Genomic DNA, 21,296 nt, shown 5'->3' with positions numbered 1-21,296 from the left:
TACATCTTTTTCTTCCATTTTGCCCAATTTTCCCGAACTTTGATGACTTTTTTCTCAGAGTTGGCAGTCTTTGGCACTGAAACGAGTTAGCTAGTTACGATTATACACATATAAACTATTAAATTAAACAGGTTTTATGTACCGGACTCAACCGGAACATTGTGCATTATTTAAGAACATTTACATCTATTTTTTTTTCGAAAAGTCACCACAATCTTACCTTATTTGCTAAAGCTGAAACTCAGCAAAAAAACGGCCGATTTTGACGACCTTTTCGATGTTTTAAAGGACATTTTCTACACAATACGATCAAGAAACAGTTTGACTGTAGATCCCAAAACAAAGCTACTATACATGTTCAGAGCATCAGTGAAATTCCAGAATCTTACTTCCGGGTAGCGTTTGTTTGTTCGTGGATGGGTTTGTTATAGTTTTTTCCAGTAATGATTTCGCCAAGCATCGATCGCGGTAAATGGATCATACGTGAAACGAGGTACCATTGATAGCTTTTCTTTTCATGCGTCAATAGATAAGCGGATTAAAACTTGGCCGATCGAAGTCGTTGTGGTTCCTTCTCATCTCTTTCTTCCATGCTTTGAATGAGCGGTCTCACATATTTTGTTTGAGGATAGCTGGATCAACCTCCTCTTTATTACATATTCTCTGGTACATGCTACACAAGTTAATCCATAAATCAATCAACACAATTTAACACAGCATTTAGTCAACACCTACCTCTGACAATGTTTGACACTATACATAATAATATAAGCATAACTTTTTACGCTTATTTCGTGCTAAAATCAGTTAATAACAGAAAATAAAAGTATAACTAACTTGTATTTGTCATAGTTTTGCTTTCTGCAAGCATGTAGCTTGATAATCATGATAATGAAGTACGCTTAAAACTATTTACTGTACACAATCATACGTTGCTATGCAAAACTGGTTCATCATGGTGTCGATAAGACTTTCGAAATGAAATGATTTCAGAAAAACTGCTGCACCCATTTTCACAAACAAGGTATCATTCTGCTCTTGAATAATCACAGAAACTCCTTGAATATAAGTTGACTTAATATTTCAAATCAAAATGGAGAAATAATAAGTTTATTTTCATGTTACTTGCCACATGAAACTTCAACGTCCTCCTACTCAGCACTCCAGTACATCAGCGTCACCAAAACTGTTCAGGGAGCTAGATCAGAGTTCACATGAACCAAACATGCCATCAAACAACCTTTCCCATTCGCTAATTCTCTTAAACAATATCATTAATGAATATATCCAAATTACCAATATCAAACTTTCTACTATGCGTTCAACATAGGGACATTTAGTGGGCGGGGCTTAACATTGGTCACTCAAGTGGGCCTATTGAATGTCAATTTGGGTTGCTGTAAATTGATTTTCCTCACAGTATTACTATAGAACCTAATGAAGCCAATATAGTAAGTGGTACCACCTTTCTCTGTGTGATGGCGCTCTAACATGGTTCTAATAATGAGCAAAATTATTTGTTTGTTAAACTTGTGTAACTGCAACACACTGATGAAAGGCACAATGATTCTACACTTAATATTTAATCGCAGTTATAGTATTTTTTAATGTTCAATGTACATGAATGTGTTTATAATGCAACACAAGATTTACAATAAATAATTTTGTAAAAAGTGTTAAAATGCCAAAATGAGCAAATCAGTACCATACTTTAAAGACAACAGTTTCACCCTGGAAATAGCAAAATATAGGCTCAATATTTTAGGAATGCACCATTTGACTTCCATGGTTTTTTTAACCTTCCCCCACTACACAAGCACAAAATTCTCTCACAAATCCGCACTATCACAAATAAAACAACCTCAGTTTCCCCACCTGTGTACGTGTATATATTTAATACACTAATACACATGCTTCCAAGCTCCAGCCCCCCATGGAAGGCAAATGATACATCCCTAGTATTCTTTTGCACTGGAATGTTTATAAAAATTTGGGTCGGTACCGGTCGTGGCGGGCAACAACATAATAATATTTTTAATTTAAATCACAATGTTCACTTTTTTCACAGAATTCATAGAACATTACATGTGGGGGGGGGACCTACCACAACTACTGCATATATTCGTCCATTGCACGGTTCCACAATATGCAATATGCAAGGGGACCCTTCAACTGGCTATTAGACATGAAAGTAAGAATTATGTAATTTTACACAATGTTATACGATTGGTTCAATTCCCATTTATGTATCCAGACATGATTTGATTTGTGTGCCGCTTATGCTGTAGCTTTTTGCTTAGGTGGTGAAAGCAATGGGATCCTCCTAAATGTTTTCATGAGGGGGTATAGTGCACCCTCGGAAATCAACTTCTAATCGATGTAAAAAAATGTGTAGAAAATGCTACCGTAAGCTATGTTAAAAATTCAACAAATGTCCTCGCGGTTCAAATTTCATACAACAGGGTCAAATTTCAAATTGCTCAGATTTAGTCAAAATACATGCCACATCATTCCTCTGGTCATAACAATTTAGAAAAAGTATGGTTTGACCTATCTGTGACATACCGTTCCCGTCCCGAGTTCAAAAGGTCGGAATTGGGACCAGACTCACCTGCGGAATACTTTGTCGAAGTTTTTGACAAAATCCGAGAAATTTTGAAATTGTTTGAAATTTGACCCCTGTTCACCCATAAGGACATTTTTCAATATTTTAACATACATATATCTATTTTTTCTGATCAGCAGACATCGATTAAAGGGTGATTTCCAAAAGTGCGCTATACCCTCCTTTTCCAACTACATCTGGAACATCACCCTGTGGTTGCTGAAGTCAGAGAAGAGCCTAATCTAATTTGCTACATTTGTAAGCTTGTGATGGTATGCAGCTCAAGAGTCTTCCATGGAGCGAGTTCCAGTTGTTGTGCAGTCTTCGGGAAGATTTAACTTCTAGCTGGAAGCAATCCATTATGATATATGGTACTTTTGACGGAGAGTGGATTGGGATTTCTGGTATTATCATTGGTGCTACGTTGATGAAGTCGAGGTAGTTCGCAAGCTGAAGGCATAACACTGGACATACATTATCCGGTCACCGTTTTCCATGTGGCGACGCCACGACGGTCTGAAGCCTCCCTAGTACTATAGGCCGTTTCATGGTTGGTTATAATATCATCTGTGTTTATAGAGTAAAAAAGGAACAAAGAACAATTTAGTTTTAAATCATTTAAATTTTTAATTGAAAGTAATTCTAACCACCTTTCCATGCAGATGGTAGTGAATCACAATGATATTGTGTAAACTGTGAGTCAGAGTGAGTGGCGTAGCATCATAAGGGCACCACCAATCGATTGCAATCGATTGCAAAAATTAGGGAATCCCATTGGAAAATTGCCGAAATTCTGTGAATCTACGATAGCTTTGTGGGGAAGGAAATTGCAGCACCAGAGGATGATTTAAGCACTTCCCAGCAAGTCTTGCGGTTAGCATAGCTGTGAGTGAACATGGCACCACTGCCCGCACACTGCATACACACGTGCATGGTTAAATTTGAATTTGGACAGATATATTTACAATAAAAACACTTTCAAAAAGTTGGTCGATTTCACATTTTATGTTATCTACAGAAGGTGTAAATTAACCTTCATGCATACATCACTTTAGATCTGAAATCGACCAAGTAATAATGACACACACACAATTCTAAAACAACATCTTTTGCACATAATTCAATGGGATTTGAAAAGTAAAGTGGCAGTTGAAACTCTAGTGATAACACTTTTACAGTGCATGATGGGGTTTCCTCCCGAGGTTTCCTCTGTTGCAGCACATAGTCTAATGGGTACAGGGCGTTAGTCTGACACGCCGCTAGTCCGACACACCGCTAGTCCGACACGCCGCTAATCCGAATCTGAAATGCACTGCACCAGTCCGACACGCCGCTAATCCGAATCTAAAATACACTCTGCTTTGAAAATGAAAACCACTGCGCTAGTCCGAAATTAAAAACTACTGCGCTAGTCCGAATCTGGAAAACACTCCTTCAGTCCGACAGTAGTCCGAATCTAAAAAACACTGCGCTAGTCCGAAACTGAAAACCATTGCGCTAGTCCGAACTTGAAAAACACTGCGCTAGTCCAAATTTGAATTGGGGGAAACACTGCGCTAGTCTGATATTCGGACTAGCGCAGTGTTTTTCAGATTCGGACTAGCGTTGAAGTTTTCAGTTTCGGACTAGCGCCATGGTTTTCAGTTTCGGACTAGCGCAGTGTCGGACTGAAGAAGTGTTTTCCAAATTCGGACTAGCGCAGTTATGTATTTCGGATTCAGACTAGCGGCATGTCGATTGAAAACTGTAAATTTAGATTCGGACTAGCGGCATGTCGGACTGTTGCAGTGGTTTTCATTTTCGGACTAGCGCATGCTTTTTTCGGACAAGCGCCGTGCTTTTCTTTTTCGGACTGACGCACCTCTAAGTATAGGGAATCTGTGCTGTCGAAGGCGTGTCGGACTAGCGGTGTGTCGGACAAGCGGAGTGTCGGACTGAGCGGTGCACCCCAGTCTGATCACCAGTGGCAACACCATTTTTATATTATTTTTTTCCAGAGGGGGGCACTTACTTGAGAACTCTAGTGTCGAATTTGCACACGATAGTTACACATTCGATGCTACATGTACATGCTAGAGTGCTTTGCTATCATGTTTTCGGTCGGATAACGGAGCAAGTTTTTTCCCTGGAGATTATTAATTCTGTTTAATGTTGACATTTGGATGAAAGTTATTTCAATGAGTCAACTGTATCTTTTGAGCAATTTAAGATTTGCCTATTTTGGACAGTCTAAAATGTTGGTGGACAGTCTAAAATTTTGGTGGACATCAATTGTGTACTTTTATGTTTTAGCAACTTTTTTGATGCAATCGCCTGTCTTGATCGGCTGTGTTTGCTTCTGAAATTTCATTGCTTTTATAAAGTACACGTTGTCATCATGCTTCAGCGAATCCAACTAGATTTTGAATACAATGGTCTCTAGCCAGAGACTAGCCTAGAATGTGAAGCTATCGGTGAGCAATTCTTGCCAAGACTTCTCGAGCAAGGGGGCACTGAGGGGAAAAATGAATTTCGGGTGGTAAACGATCATGAAATTTACAAAAAATTGCCACATGGGGGGCCAACTTGAGGGGGGTAATCTGACCGAGGGAATACCCCGGCACCGCACTGCTGAACACACAATCCCGCAATAAATGTCAAGAAAAAAAACGATCATTTATATCAAAGATCATAAATACATTTTCAGATTTTTGTTTATTCACTACATTCATGACATGTACCACATACATATGTACATATGACATGTGCATACATGTGTGACTGACATACAGCTGATTTTATCATGACATTCACACAACTGATGTTTATATCATGTAGGTATGCCAGGTGAATTCAAATTTGCCATCAAACTGCATCATTTTATATATCAAATTATAGCTCTTGCGTAAAGCAAGCCAAAACTGAAAACCATTTTTCATAGCATTTTCCGTAGCAAAGTTACATCTTGTCAAAGATTGACTTTCATCAAAAAGATTCAGCTAGCAAAATTCCCCAAAAAAGCATTTCGGTGGTGTTTCTAGATCTTAGTCTCATGTTGATAGCAGCTTTTTCAATGGAACTGCTATCAAAATCCCTCTGAAATTCCATGTGAGAGTGACTTATCACCATAAAAAATCATATATTTGGGTTAAGTGAAGTATAGACAACATATTTCTGTAGGTTTCCTTGACCGGCCAGTTCTTTTATAAATATTTCTATGTAAATATATGTATTGTGTTATAGGCGAATTTGGCTGACTAGCAAATGTGTTAATTAACATGATTAAGGTTTGCCTGGCATGATGCATGCTGATGCATGGAATCCACATCTTCACGTACACATACCGGTCATACGTACATGCAAATGCATGGCAAGCCGACAAGACCTGGCTCAGACCAATTACAATTGAATATTTATGTACACAAAGAATCATACTTACCAATATAGCCCAAAACATGCAATCAAACTTGATATTATCCCAATTTCATTTTCATAGCAGATTCTGACCAGGAGAATTGTGTGCACTCGCCATTCGTTTCGTTAAGTTTTGCCGGCATTGCACTGGTGTGAATGCGAGTCGATTCGGACCCAAGCCAATTCGGCCCAGTCAATTCGGCCACATGCCAATTTGGCCACACGCCAATTCGGCCACACGCCAACAGATTGCCCCAAGACATTACATACAACTACCAGTTACATCAGGGCCGTGACACTCGTATTCAATCCCTGTATAAAAATTGAAGTCACTTCTTCAGCAGTTTGATTGACATTGATTGACGGTTGCTATGCCGGTTGCTATGCAATCCAGTGCGCAGCCTAAAACTTACGCACTTGTCCACATTTTTGCGTAGGGTCAAAGGAACTTACCCTGTATTGCATTGACAGCTTTCGTCAATGATTGACAGTTCTTGAACATTTCAGTGCGCAAATTAGTCTTAGTTCCAGACGTGCAAGTACACATACGATTGTAACGCAATTTGAAAGTACGTTTATTTGTTTTAGGAAAGAAATACCCTTTTCATTACATTTTGTGTTTGTAGAGAGAAATTTAGACGCATTCGTTACTTGTTTTATTGATTTTCGAGCTAATTTTATGTCCGAAATATGCATATTTAGACCACTACAGTAGGAACGACAGTCCGTCTTGATCAAGTCTAACATCGTCAGGCTAAAATCTCCTCAATCTTGAACGACTGTCGAGGAAGTCTATTTCGAGCTATTTTTCCAAGATGGCGCCCATCTACCCAATTATTCGGACCCTTTCCGGTAAAAAATACAGCTTATTTAGCCAGTCTCGTCATGGGGTGATCGAACAGAATATTTTTCTAGCATATTGAGGTAACTCCTCAGCTACTTGTTTTTTCAAAATATGATAGAGATGGAAAGAATTGGAATTGTTCGCCGTTTTTCGCCATTTAATTTTTTTTGAAACGATGACGTAAACATGCATCATCTCTTCCACAGAAAATACACTCCTACACGTACAGGGGTACAGCAATGCCATCACATGCATGATCGTGCATTGGCTATGTGACTGACTTTATTTGCGCAAACGAGTGGGTTATCCTATAGTATATTAGTACTCGAGAATCCTTGGTTACATGGTATATACCATAACTAAACCACTCACTAATTGATAATTGCCCCTCCTGGTTAGATTCACAGCTTGAGTAATCTCTATCACATTGTTATTCTACAAAGTTATAACTATTGCCTTGTATGGCAAATGGGAACTGTTTATTGGCAAGAGCTTCCAAGGGGGAGCTATGGTTCTTAAAAGTGCACAAGTAGAAAAGAGTGACTATATCTCATTAACCAATGATCCTACAGGTTTGTGACCACCGACTTTTTTGTTAGTTATGACCAGAGGAAAAGTTTGACATATCGCATGACTCTCTAGGATATTTGGTTAAGCAGATACAGAGTTAAATGTACAAAGTACAATAAGTGACTATATCTCATTAACCAATGATTCTACAGATATTCGACCACTGACTTTTTTGTTCCTTATGACCAGAAGAAAAGTTTGACATATCGCACGACTCTCTAGGATATTTGGTTAAGCAGATACAGAATTAAGTGCATAAAGTACAATAAGTGACTATATCTCATTAACCAATGATCCTATAAATATGCGACCACTGACTTTTTTGTTCTTTATGACCAGAGGAAAAGTTTGACATGTCGCACGACTCTCTAGGATATTTGGTTAAGCAGATACAGAGTTAAATGCACAAAGTACAGTAAATGACTATATCTCATTAACCAATGATCCTACAGATATGCGACTACTGACTTTTTTGTTCTTTATGATCAGAGGAAAAGTTTGACATATCGCACGTCTCTGTAGGATATTTGGTTAAGGGAAGAAGTGCACCAAAAATCATTTTTTTTTAAACTAAACATGCTAGGAACTTCATACTTGGGGTAAATGACACTTGAGACTAAAAAATCAGAAAAATGCAAAAAAAAAATTCTCATTTGCATATTTAATTGGCGGCCATCTTGGATTTTAGGTGTCGGGTTTCAAAATAGAACCGGAACGCAACCGTAGATGCTAGAGATGTAATTTTTGTTTTAAATGAAAGTTAAAAAGCAGCAAAAAAAAGTATGAGAGCAGATTTTTTTAAAATGCTTAATTTTTTGGAAAAAAAAGTCCAAAACCTGATAACGCAAAAAATGCAATTTTTTGACCTAAAAATGTGACGGTGCATCAAAACAAAAACAAAATTCAAAAATCTACTCTCATACTTTTTTTACAAATAACAAAACACACATTCTGTGAAAATGTCATTCAAATCCGTCGTAAAATGGCTTCCCGGTTCTATTTTGAAGGCTCAAAAATGCAAAAATGAGAAAAATCCTAGAAACATCTAGCAACACCTTTTTAATTTTTTATGCAAATTAGATGACACTTTATTACATCCAACGTGTAAAAGAAGCAGGTACTTGATTTATTACAATTTGCTGTGAAGATAACATGATAATAGCTTATTTGCTTTTTGAGATACAGAATTTTGACTATAGAAATGTTATACATCGCCACTTGAAAAACAATAAAATACATAATAAATATCACTGTTTGAAAAACAATAAAATACATTAATAATACATTTGATTGCGCAAGATGCTTCACTTCAAATTGCAGTTTCTTGGGAACCGTAAGTGCGATTTTTGTGGAATAAAAAGCATGTGAAAGAAAAAATTCTGCTCTTTTACCTGGAATGACAATGAAATATCACTATAAATGGGTGTTTTTGCTGCACTTCTTCCCTTAAGCAGATACAGAGTTAAAAAATGCACAAAGTACAATAAGTGAGTATATCTCATTAATCAATGATCCTACAGATATTCGACCACTGACTTTTTTGTTCTTTATGACCAGAGGAAAAGTTGACATATCGCACGACTCTCTAGGATCATACAGAGTTAAATGCACAAAGTACAATAAGTGACTATACCTCATTAACCAATGATCGTACAGATACGCGACCACTGACTCTTTTGTTCCTTATGACCAGAAGAAAAGTTTGACATATCGCTCGACTCTCTAGGATATTTGGTTAAGCAGATACAGAGTTAAGTGCACAAACTACAATAAGTGACTATATCTCATTAACCAATGATCCTACAGATTTGCGACCACTGACTTTTTTGTTCCTTATGACCAGAGAAAAAGTTTGACATATCGCACGACTCTCTAGGATATTTGGTTAAACAGATACAGAGTTAAATGCACAAAGTACAATAAGTGACTATATCTCATTAACCAATGATCGTACAGATACTGCGACCGCTGACTTTTTTGTTCCTTATGACTAGAGGAATAGTTTGACATATCGCTTGACTCTGAAGGATAATTGGTTAAACAGATACAGAGTTAAATGCACAAAGTACAATAAGTGACTATATCTAAATTAACCAATGATCCTACAAATACGCGATCACTGACTTTTTTGTTTCTTATGACCAGAAGAAAAGTTTGACATATTGCACGACTCTCTAGAATATTTGATTAAAACGATAGCTGGTTAATTAAGCGCACAAAGTAGAAAAACTAACTATATCTTATTAACCAATGATCCTACAGATTTGCGACCGCTGACATTTTTGTTCCTTATGACTAGAGGAAAAGCTTGACATATCGCACGACTCTGTAGGATAATTAGTTAAAAAGATACAGAGTTAAGTGCACAAAGTACAATAAGTGACTACTAGTATATCTCATTAACCAATGATCGTACAGATACGCGACCGCTGACTTTTTTTCTTCCTTATAATGTGGTATGTAATGTGTATTGGGCTAACCTTTTTGGGGCGAATAGGTTTCGGGGTGTGCGAGGCGCTTTATATTTGGTTTCGATAGCGATTTTCTTTGTGCTAAAGAGGCTATTTTTAGCATCACAAAAAATCTCAATTTATTTTGTCCGCGATTCGTCCAGCCAGCGACTGAAATCTGAGTACGCTTGGACGATAATACACCGCCAAGCAATGATGTAATTGGAGCACTGTTTGAAAATCGCTCTAAAACTGTTGATCACGTGTCAAGTTAACATGCAGAGTATTACTCCCAGTACGTTTGTGTGCGCTAGTCAGTACGTGTCATTGACGACCTGTATGTGGGGTAACATGGGGATCTGTTGTAGAGATTGCACCTTTTGAAAAAAGGCAAAAAGACCCACTTAACCTCAAAATTTCAAAAATCCGTGTATAAATTGTAAAGAGTGGCTACAGCCAATACTTATGTGCAAGTAACGTGTTTGAATAATGAGATCTGTAGAAGAAGTAGCATTTTGAAACCGAAAATGCTAAATGTTAATTTATTGAACCTAGACCAAAATATTTCTGAACATTCCTTATTAAAGCTAACGGGTAAAGGCTTATTTACATACCAACATATATATACTTGATATCAACTTTTCTGAAATAGGATGAAAAGAGAGCGCAATGATGGGCCTCTTTGTCTTGGGACACCTGTACCAGCCTTAGAAGCATTATGGAGATACTCGAAGAAGGAATGTACCCTGTTCATTACAGAATGGTCATGAGAGTGGTGGAGGGTAAGGGGTGGTGCAATAATTATGTGTACCGGGCGGTGAATTATAGGGGGGCAAATATTTGTTGGCAGGCCAAAAGGGGGGGGCAAGCATTTAATGGCTGGTCGAAGGGGGGGGGGCAAGCAATTTTTGGCCCATATATTTTGGGCACCCTTTCTATGTTACGCCCTAAAAAGGCATAGGAAAACGTTAGGAATACATTCAAATATGCAAAATTTCCTCCTCGCTGCGCTCGCACTATATGATAAGACAACTTAAGGTTTTAAATTCGGGTTCCCCAAAATCTTGCATGTGTAAGGGGGGGCAAAGATTTTTGGCACATCAAAGGGAGGAGGGCAAAGGTTTTTGGCACGTCGAAAGGGGGCAAAGATTTTTGGCACGCCAGGGGGCAAGCGATTTTTGGCAGACCATTTTGAGAATTCACCCCTCCCGGGGGTACACAAAAATATTGGTGTCATCAGCAAAGAGTACAAAAGAAAGAGATTTAGATGAGTTAGGGATGTCGTTGACATAAAGAAGAAATAGTAGAGGACCAAGTATATAACCTTGAGGGACACCGCATGATACAGGAAGAAGACCAGAAGAATGAGAATCAAAAGATGTAAATTATTGTCTACCATGAAGATAACTAGAGAGAAGTTCCAAGGGAGTACCACGGATGCCATAATGATGTAGCTTGGTAAGAAGAATGTTGTGGTCAATAGTATCGAACGCCTTGGACAGATCAAGAAAGATGCCAATTGTGTGAAGTTTCTTAGAAAGAGCACCAGAGATTTTGTTATAGATGTCAAGAAGAGCCAAGTCAGTGGAGTGATGTTTCCTGATGCCGTACTGGTTTTCATGAAGAATGTGATGAGAAGAGAGGAAATTATCAAGTCTGTTGTAGATGAGGCGTTCGAGAATCTTGGAAAAACAAGGGAGGAGAGAGATCGGGCGATAGTTGGAGAAAGAGTGAGGATCACCCTTTTTAAACACAGGAATGACCTTGGCGAGTTTCAAAGCAGAAGGGAAGATACCAGTTGACAAAGAAAGGTTAAAGATATGAACAAGTGGCTTGAGAAGCGAAGGACCAATTTGTTTCACTACAGTGGGGCTGATGTCATCGAAACCAGAGCTTTGCCATTTTTGAAAGTGGCAATGATGTCAAGAATCTCTTTACCTGATGTGGGGTTGAAGAAGATGGATTTTTCAAAAGGAGCCGATAGGAAGTCAGAGAAGTTGCTGGAGGAATGGATTTGACTAGCTAGGGTAGGACCAATGTCAGTAAAAAAATGATTAAATTTAGATGCAATGTGATTAGGGTCAGTAATTTTAGTATCACCGTCATTAAAATGAGTAACTGCAGAAGTTTTTTTAGATTTACCTAATATGTCATTAATAGTACGCCAAGTATTCTTAATATTATGTTTATAAGAATCAAATTTATTAGAATAATATTTTTTACAAGATATCCTGATAATGTGCGTTAATTTATTTCTATATGTTACATATTTACTTTTATTGCTCTCACTTGGGTGGTTTATATACTTTTTATAAAGTTTATTTCTTGTTTTTATAGATTTTATTATTCCTGCAGTGATCCATGGCTTTGTTTCTTTACGTATATTAACTTTTTTTTCTTTATTTTTGGAAGCTGTTTATTGTATAAGTTGGAGAATTTATTATTGAATTCAGTGTATGATTCATCAGCAGAGGTAATGTTTAATACATCATCCCAATTTGTTTTACTTAATTCAACGCCTAATGCCGAGATATTAGCTAAGTTGATTTTCCTAGTTATATGGTAATTATTTTTATTTTTAGTTTAGTTTTATTTGTATTTAGGTTTAGGATTTGAAAGACAGGGAAGTGATCAGTGATATCATTAAAAATATGCCTGGTGTGAGTTTATTATCAAGAATGTTGGTGAATATATTATCGATTAAGGTGGATGATTTAGTTGTGACTCTAGTTGGTTTATCAATTAATGGGTAGAAAGAACATGAATAAAATTTGTTGAGAAACTCGTTGGTAGCACTGTTGGAATTTGACTTTAAAAGATTAAAATTAAAGTCGCCACATATAAATGATGGTTTATGTTCTTTATTAATTAGATCAATAGTGGCAGATAAATAATCAATGAATGGATATGCAGTGCTATCAGGGGGTCTATAGATCACACCAACGATTGTGTTTTTAGGTTTAGTTTCGATTTCAACAAAAAGTGATTCATAATCAGGACTAGGGTTTAATTTAAGATCATTCCGAGTTTTTAAAAAATTAATATCATTAGAGACGTAGATAGCGACACCTCCACCTCTGCCCTTTTTATCTTTCTTTCTATCAACATGGGGAATAGTATAGCCATCAATATGCATGAGAGAAGGCGATGTTTTGTCAGAAAACCAGGTCTCACTAAAAGCTAGAATTGAAAATTCATGGTTTATTGTTTGAAGGTAGTCAGTTATAGAGTTAGGCTGCGCGAGTTAAAGTGGATGATGCTTAGGTCGGAATTTTTATTTTTAATAAGATCATTAAATGAATCACTGCAGTGGTAAATACATTTATCATTAGATTTAGGTATATCATATGCACAATTAGGATCATTTTATTCTGTATCGTTTAAATTAAATGGATTTATGTTTAGTGATTGAAGTTTACTTAAAGTAATTGGCTGATTTTGATCAAATTGATTTATTTCGTGATTAAATTCTTCATCATCAATGAAGTGATTAAATGGTAGAATTCTACCAATACAGTTTTTACAATACCATATGTTTAATTGTTGATTAGAAGGCTCATCAGTATTGTAAGCAGAGCATTGATTGTGGATTGACTGATAACAGATAGCATAAGTAAGACGAGAGTTCCCCTTTAGACCGTTAATGTTCAAATCAAAATATATGATGTTTCTTGCTTTGGTTATTTCAATTGCACAAGCAGACAAACATGTAGATTTAAAACAAATAAAATACCACAAAGAAAACAATACACATTCGGATCACACAAGGTTCTGAACAGAAGCGACACATATGGACCAAAACAGCACAAAGACATAAACCAATAACACCAAAAAACACTACATCCAGGATCACACAAGGTTCCCCTATACACTATACCACAAACCCACGTACCGAGAACCGCGAATGCTGAGAACCGCGAAAGCCAAGAACCGTGGACACCGTCTTGCATGAATTACACAGCAATACAATGGCAGGACACCAAGGTGTAAACAAGACACTTGCGAAAACCAAACATCGTTTTATCTGGTATGGGATGACCTCAGATGTCCGTGCCTGGATACGACAGTGTGACCAGTGCAACAAACGCAAGCAACCCAGGCAGAACCCAAGAGCGAAATTGGTGCAGTTTAAACCTGGTGAACCGATGCAAATTGTAGCTATGGACATCCTGGGACCACTTCCAGAATCGTTCGGTGGTAACCGCTACATTCTAGTAGTTGGGGAGTATTTCACAAAGTGGATTGAGGCGTTTCCCATCCCAGATCAAGAGACAGAAACCATCGCTCGTTGCATAGTGGACAAATTTATATGCCGGTTTTCTGTCCCACATCAACTTCACAGTGATCAGGGGAGGAACTTTGAGGCAGCCGTCATTAAAGACATCTGCAAGCTGCTGGGTATTGAGAAAACCCGTACCACCCCATATCATCCCTCCAGTGATGGGTTTGTAGAGCGATTCAATCGCACGATGATGGAGACTACAATTGTGTCAATATGGATTGGATTGATCTACGATATTTTGAGCTGTTTTACAGAACTCATACATCTACATGTAGGCAACATGTCCACTGTCCATCAAAAGGTGTTTATCTTGGCCAAAAGGCATCACAATTTGTAGCACACAAAGGAAAACATGTTAATTTATTATTTGATTATATCCACCACTGCGACTATTGCACATTATCAAGAACCTTCTGCACCAGAGTTGGCACTCTGTGTATGGACAAAATGTGCCTTCCTATAAAAGGATTAACGCTCAACCCTGACGCATACATGTAACTCCATACCTTTTGAACTGTAAACTACTAACTATAATAGACACATGTTATGGTGTACATATTATATCAATAATTGTTCTGATCACCAGTATGCGTAACAACACATGTATGTAGCGTAGACTTAGAAATCACCTGGATGACTGGCTAGCTGTGAACTGACACATAATTAACCTTGTGTTAACTGCGAACTTACACCTTTTAACTGTGAATAATTTGTACTTAATACTGTACAATCAGAATCAGGATATGCATTCGACTATGAGCTTACACTGATGAACTTACACCTCAAATCCTGATGGTTTTATCAGACTTTATACGCATTATGATCCTGACGAGTATTGCTGCCTTTGAACTCATACTTATGGCCAACTAAGCTTGCATAATGTCATCAAAATATAGTCTCCGCTCGGCTACCATCGGGCAAGCTTGGCAGTAATATTGCAGTATTTCTTATTATCATACTCTATATGAGCTTGGGCTTGCAACATTCACATTTTCAGTAACCCTTACGGGTGGACTTGCATACTGGAGTGAACTGGACAATAGTAATTTTAAGTATTCACAACGAAATGCACACCATGCCCACCATGTCTTGTACCTTCAGTATTTTCTTCTCATTTTTTTTACAATATATTAAAATGTGTCTTAACTTTTGTTTATTTACTCACATATACTCCACTTAGCTTAGGTTTTCATACTTACTTTCCCGCACTGGGTCAGTGCTTCTTGAGGGAGGGGAGTGATGTAGTAAAATTATTATTTCACCAAATTAATGTTTGACCCTGGCTGGCACTATCCTCTGGTATTGACTCCTGCCCTCTATCAGCTAGGTAACCAAATCCTTAATTAATGATCTTTTGGCTCTAGTCAAACCACATGTTTGACCTTGTTTGACCATGTGGCTGACCCCTGGCAGTGTTTTTACTTTAGGCCTAACTTTCTGCCACATTTTCTTAAGTAAACTTTTATTTGTTTGTCAACTTTATTTATTATTTATGCAAATTGTCCATTCCATTATTATACATCACTTCCTTCCCTGATTTCATCAAAAGGGATCTTGATATTTCTTATATATAAAATATTATGTGTAGATTTAGAAACATTTAGTTAACTCTCTGTCTTGATCTGGATGCTGATACGATGAGGAATACATCAAGAGCATTGGCTCCAAATAGTATATTTTCTTATATTGTGTGATTTCTTTTGTTGGATCTGTATCAACAAGGGAATCTTCCATCGATTCCCCGAACCCAGGACTCACTATTTATTACAAGTTCATGAATTGAAATAATTCCTGAGTGAAGTTGTTGTTGAACTTTAAAAGTGTATGGTTGATCAAATGTTTCTTTGTGAGTGTAACAAACGATTCAACCGTTTGTTCACAACTACATTAACCATGTTAACCATTGCAAAATTTGGAGTGTAGTCGGCCGTAACCACCACAACGTGGGGCTGTTACGCGTAGCTTATTTTTTGCTCCGCGGAGCCAAATTGACCAATCACTCTTTTCATAAATGCCGAAGTAAAACTGACTAATCAAATACAACGTGCTCATTATGTGAAGCGAATTTATTCATTTCTAGAATTTGCACGACGAGCTTCACTTAGTTGCAACATATCCTTTTGTCATTCAAAAAGCAGTAAATGAAACTTACGAATCGAATTATTATTAAGGTGGAAATGCGCCACTGTGTTAGTTGTCTGATATACAGGGACCAGGTATCATTTGTGGATGCTCGATACGAGGTAATTCAATGTGAGCTTCTGCAAACCAGAGTTGGGTTTTCTTATAGTATTACTATTAGTTTAGAGTCACACAGTGTCAACAGCCAGTGTTATAAATATAAACTTAATACTCCTTTGGTGAGTGAGGGCGATTGGTATTTCACCGAACGCAAGAAAAGGAGGCCTACCGTATCTGATTGGCTAGAAATCGATCGCTTTGTCGCTCAGAGGTGTAGTACAAACTCAAAATGGAGACATGTATTCAATTCGATTGAATCGATATTCTATTATTGACGCAGATAATGAAAGTCGATAAATATATATTGTATTATAGATACAGAACCTGGGTTTTACACGGGTTCCTTTGTATAATTCATTTCTCAAACAGTTGAAACTATCACAATTTTTACTTTGGATTTCAAAATCTTTACTTATAAAATGCAGTTAAAGATATCCACAGCAAACAGCAAGGCCCCTCTAATTAGTGTATTGCTTTTCGAGTTAGTGTACTGGAAACAAAACATGCGTTTTTTTCCTGACAACAAATCGAATTTTCTATAATAGTAACATCATATGTGGTACTGATCATGCTCAAATCGTAGACTAGAAACTAAGTGGTAGGCTCTATGGCAGGGCTATGGTATATATCTCATATCATGTAAATGGTATGCTTGGCCTAAGTCGCTCGGCCTATCTCGAACAAAATCGCTATGTGTAGCTTTTGAAAAACGAGAGGATTCGCCGTACTATCCCCGGTACTATCACGGCAATTCTTGACACGAAGATATAGGGATGATGACGCAGTGAGTCAGCAACATTCAACAATAATTATGATCACATGGTTTAGTCACATGACAGTACAGTGCGGTGTCAGTGATCATTGTCTGACACACGTCACATAGACATGTACTTTTGACACTCATCAATCATTTTGTATTGATCCTGGTGATTTGTTTACATTCAATTTATTTAGAATCCCCACAGTAAACATTAATTTTGACCAGTTTCTTTTCTCCCTATAACGAGGACGTATCTAATGGCTCCGCGCAATGAAAAGCTCTAATATTGGTCAATTTAGTTCCGCCAAGCAAGAAGTAAGCTGTGCGTAGCAGCTTCACGTTATGGCGGTTGCGGCCAGCCATATAAGTGACAAGACTAGTCTGAAAGGGGCCTGAATAAACCGTACGGACTAAATATGAGTGTCTGAGGTATAGGACAGCGGAAATCCAAGGTGGCCGCCCTGTTTCAAACATTCCTTATGTGTCCAAGGTAATTGAGAAACATGTCATCAAGCAAATTTCTGCTTATATGGAGAGCAATGAACTTTGTGATCCTTTACAGTCAGCGTACAGGCCTCTCCACAGTACGGAGACAGCGCTATTAAAAGTGAAGAGTGACATCATGCAACATCTTGCCAAGCGTGAAGGCGTGTTTTTGGTCCTTCTGGACCTTAGCGCAGCCTTTGATACTGTGAATCATTGTGCTCCCCTAAACAGACTTACCAGTGACTTCTGCATTGGTGGAGTGGTGTGGAAGTGGTTCCAATGTTACCTTACAGGCAGATCATCTCGTGTTAGTGTAGACGGTACACTGTCTGAACCTCAACTTCTGAGCTTTGGATTACCACAGGGATCTCTAGTTGGACCGCTGGGTTTTTCAATGTACACCTCTCCAATTCGCCATATCATCAACAGATTCGGTCTTTCATATCACATCTACGCTGATGACATACAATTATACATCAACTTTGATCCCCGAAATCTATCATCTATCACTGATGCGCTTGCTCGCCTCACAGCTTGTAGCAGTGAGATCAAAATATGGATGACCAGAAACTTGCTGCGTCTGAATGACGAGAAGACTGAGTTCTTTGTTGCGGTATCTGATTACCAAAAGCAAAATATGCCGCCTGTTTCTCTTCGGATTGGTGACATGGAGATTCTGCCGACTGAAAATGTTCGGAACTTAGGTGTTATTTTTGATCGCCAAATGACAATGACATCACACATCAGCTCACTTTGTTCAAGTTTGAATTATCAGCTTCGTAATATATCCCTTGTTAGACGCTTCTTGGATGTTGACACATGCCACCTTGTTGTTAGAAGTTTTATACTGTCTCGCATTGACTATGGGAGTGGGCTCCTTCTGGGTAGTAATACATCTGACATTCAAAGGTTGCAAAGAATCCAGAACTGGGCATCCAAACTCATTTGCCGCAGAACAAAACAGGACCATGCTACGCCTTGTTTACAATAATTACACTGGCTTCGGATCAGAGGGAGGGTCATTTTTAAGATCATGATGATTATTTTCAAATGCCTTAATGGATCAGCCCCCTTTTATATGACTGATCTGCTCTCTCTGTATTGTCCAGCCAGAGCTGGCCTCAGATCCGCCTCTGATACCACACGTCTTTCTGAGATCAACATTGTCAAATTGCTGAAAACTGCTACAAACAGGTCTTTTGTTCATTCAGCACCACATATTTGGAACAATCTGCCCACTACCACCAGGGAATCAAATACATTTTTATGTTCTTTGTATTTAATTAATCTCGTTTCATCTTTTGCCATGTTATTTTGTCATTTTTGTCATATGCGCTGCGCTCTTTATGTATGTAGCGCTATATAAATGCTTCAAATGTATGTATGTATGTATGTAGCAACCATAATCATCATATTAGCCAGATGAAATGACAATAATTCGGAATCTGCTTAACCTACAAGGGTCATTGAGGTCTCTATCCCTAATCAATTAAGACTGTCTAATTAAATGAAGTGGTTGTCGTGGTTGTCTGATGTCTAGGACACCCACAATCTAAGATGGCCGCCCATAGTAACCATATAATATTCACATTAACCAGGTGAAATGAGAATATCTCGGTAACTATTTAATCTAGAAGAGCAATTCGTCGGTCGCAACACATAGTGGCGTACGTGAAGGACAAAATACGTCTCCGAGCAAAACGTTTTTGAAGGATATGCTACTAGTAACGGAGTCGATACTCCTCCACTGTTATCTCTCAGTGGCCCGATTCCATTTGAAATTAAAGTTAAAGGTTCAAACTATTAAACTGTATCTTTAATAGTTAACAAGGAATAACTATTATAGGATATTAGCTAGCTCTAAACCTATACGCCACTATGTGAAACGGAATATTTGGAAAATAGCTATACGCCACTATGTGTTGCGACCGACGAATTAAGGTGTGTAACTTCGCAAAATCAAGGCTGTTTGATTAAATGAATGTGATAGCATGGTTTTCTGAAGTCGAAGTCACACCAAATCCAGATGGCAGTCATAACAACCCCTATAAACCAAATGAAATGTCATCAATTAGAACCTATGTACCTTGACAGAGGAAACGGAAAGTACATCTCAGTTCGATGGACTTAATTTCTTTATTCCCAAGCCTGCTCATGCTCCTACAGACCTTGAAAAATGTATCATTTGTCAAAAGAAGAGCAAGAAATCACAGTCACTTCAGAGTGGTGAAACTGGTAGGAAACGTGGACGAGAGGTAGCTGAACTCAAATATGATGATGTTCACAAAAAGCTAAAGGTTCTTGGACCCGATCATACATTCAAGTATCATAACATGATTGCATGTTATGAAAGGTATATGCAAATACACGAAACGTCCACATACCACCAGAGGAACCTCAGGTAGACGAGGGTCCTTAAGCTCACCTCTTGCCAGCTACGCGCAGCACCGTCGTTCCCCGTCCAGGGCCTAGTAGCCAAACCAAACCTATCTATATTAACAGTGCGATATGTTGCTCTGATAGGTTACGACTAAAAGAAACAAGGGTGCGGGAAAAATTTCGAATTTGTAATAGAAGCAATGAAATCTAGGATGATGTCTTTATCAGATACGCAGACTTGGTTACTCCTGACGATGTACAATGCTGCTGACATTTATTGTAATAATAAATGTTTTAAACAATATGTTACCGGTACTTTATCAAATCAGGAAGAAAATGATGCAAGTCAAAATTCCCAACCTAACTCTAAACGTAATTCGTTTATGGAAGCTTTGTCTTTGCCAAAATGAGAGACATGAATGTTATCAAGTCGTATGGGGAAAAAGACGCATTTAAGCAAGTTGATACATTTTGTGATGAATTGAAAGAATCATGGGAGACCACACAAATGCCAGATCAGTTGCTTATTTTCTTTGCATCATTCTTCGGGAAATATGTTTGGTTTGGCTGCTATGCCCTGGACGGAGAACGACGGTGCTGCGTGTGGCTGGCATGTGGTGGGCTTCAGGACCCTCATCTACCTGAGGTTCCTCTGGTGGTATGGGGACTTTCGTGTATCCGTGTACCCGTTATAACATGCATTAGTGTTATGGTACTTGAATGTACAGTCAGGTCCAAGAACCGTTTGTAAACATCATCATCTTTGAGTTCAGCTACCCCCTGTACACGTTTCCTACCAGGTTCACCACTGAGGAGCAGGGGCAGGCTTGGAAATGAGGGATTAAGTCCCTTTATCTGAGATGTACTTTTTTCCTTTTCCTCTGTCGTGTCTGTCAATCTCTACTCACCTATAACATTAACAAACAAAAGTTAACAATCAATAACGTAACATTGGTTAAGTGGGGGAACATTTCTTGTACCCTCCAGTCAAATCATTTGCAAGAATTATAACTGTGGAAATATACGCATACATGTGGTTGCTAGGATAGCCATATTGCATTTTAGGTGTCCAAGACCTCAGATAACCGTGGAAACTTTTTACTCAATCAACTAGCCTTGATTTTCTGAGGATAAACACATTAATCCAGCCTCTAGGTCACATAGATTGTAATTGGTGACATTTCACTTGGTTAATAGTGGTTGCTATGGCTGCCATCTGGATTTGGTGTGACTTCGACTTCAGGTATCCTAGACCTCAGACACACATGAACCCCCTCTTTGTTCAA

Source organism: Amphiura filiformis, chromosome 4, assembly GCF_039555335.1.
Source record: "Amphiura filiformis chromosome 4, Afil_fr2py, whole genome shotgun sequence".
NCBI lineage: Eukaryota > Metazoa > Echinodermata > Ophiuroidea > Amphilepidida > Amphiuridae > Amphiura > Amphiura filiformis.
This window is presented reverse-complemented; position numbering follows the sequence as displayed.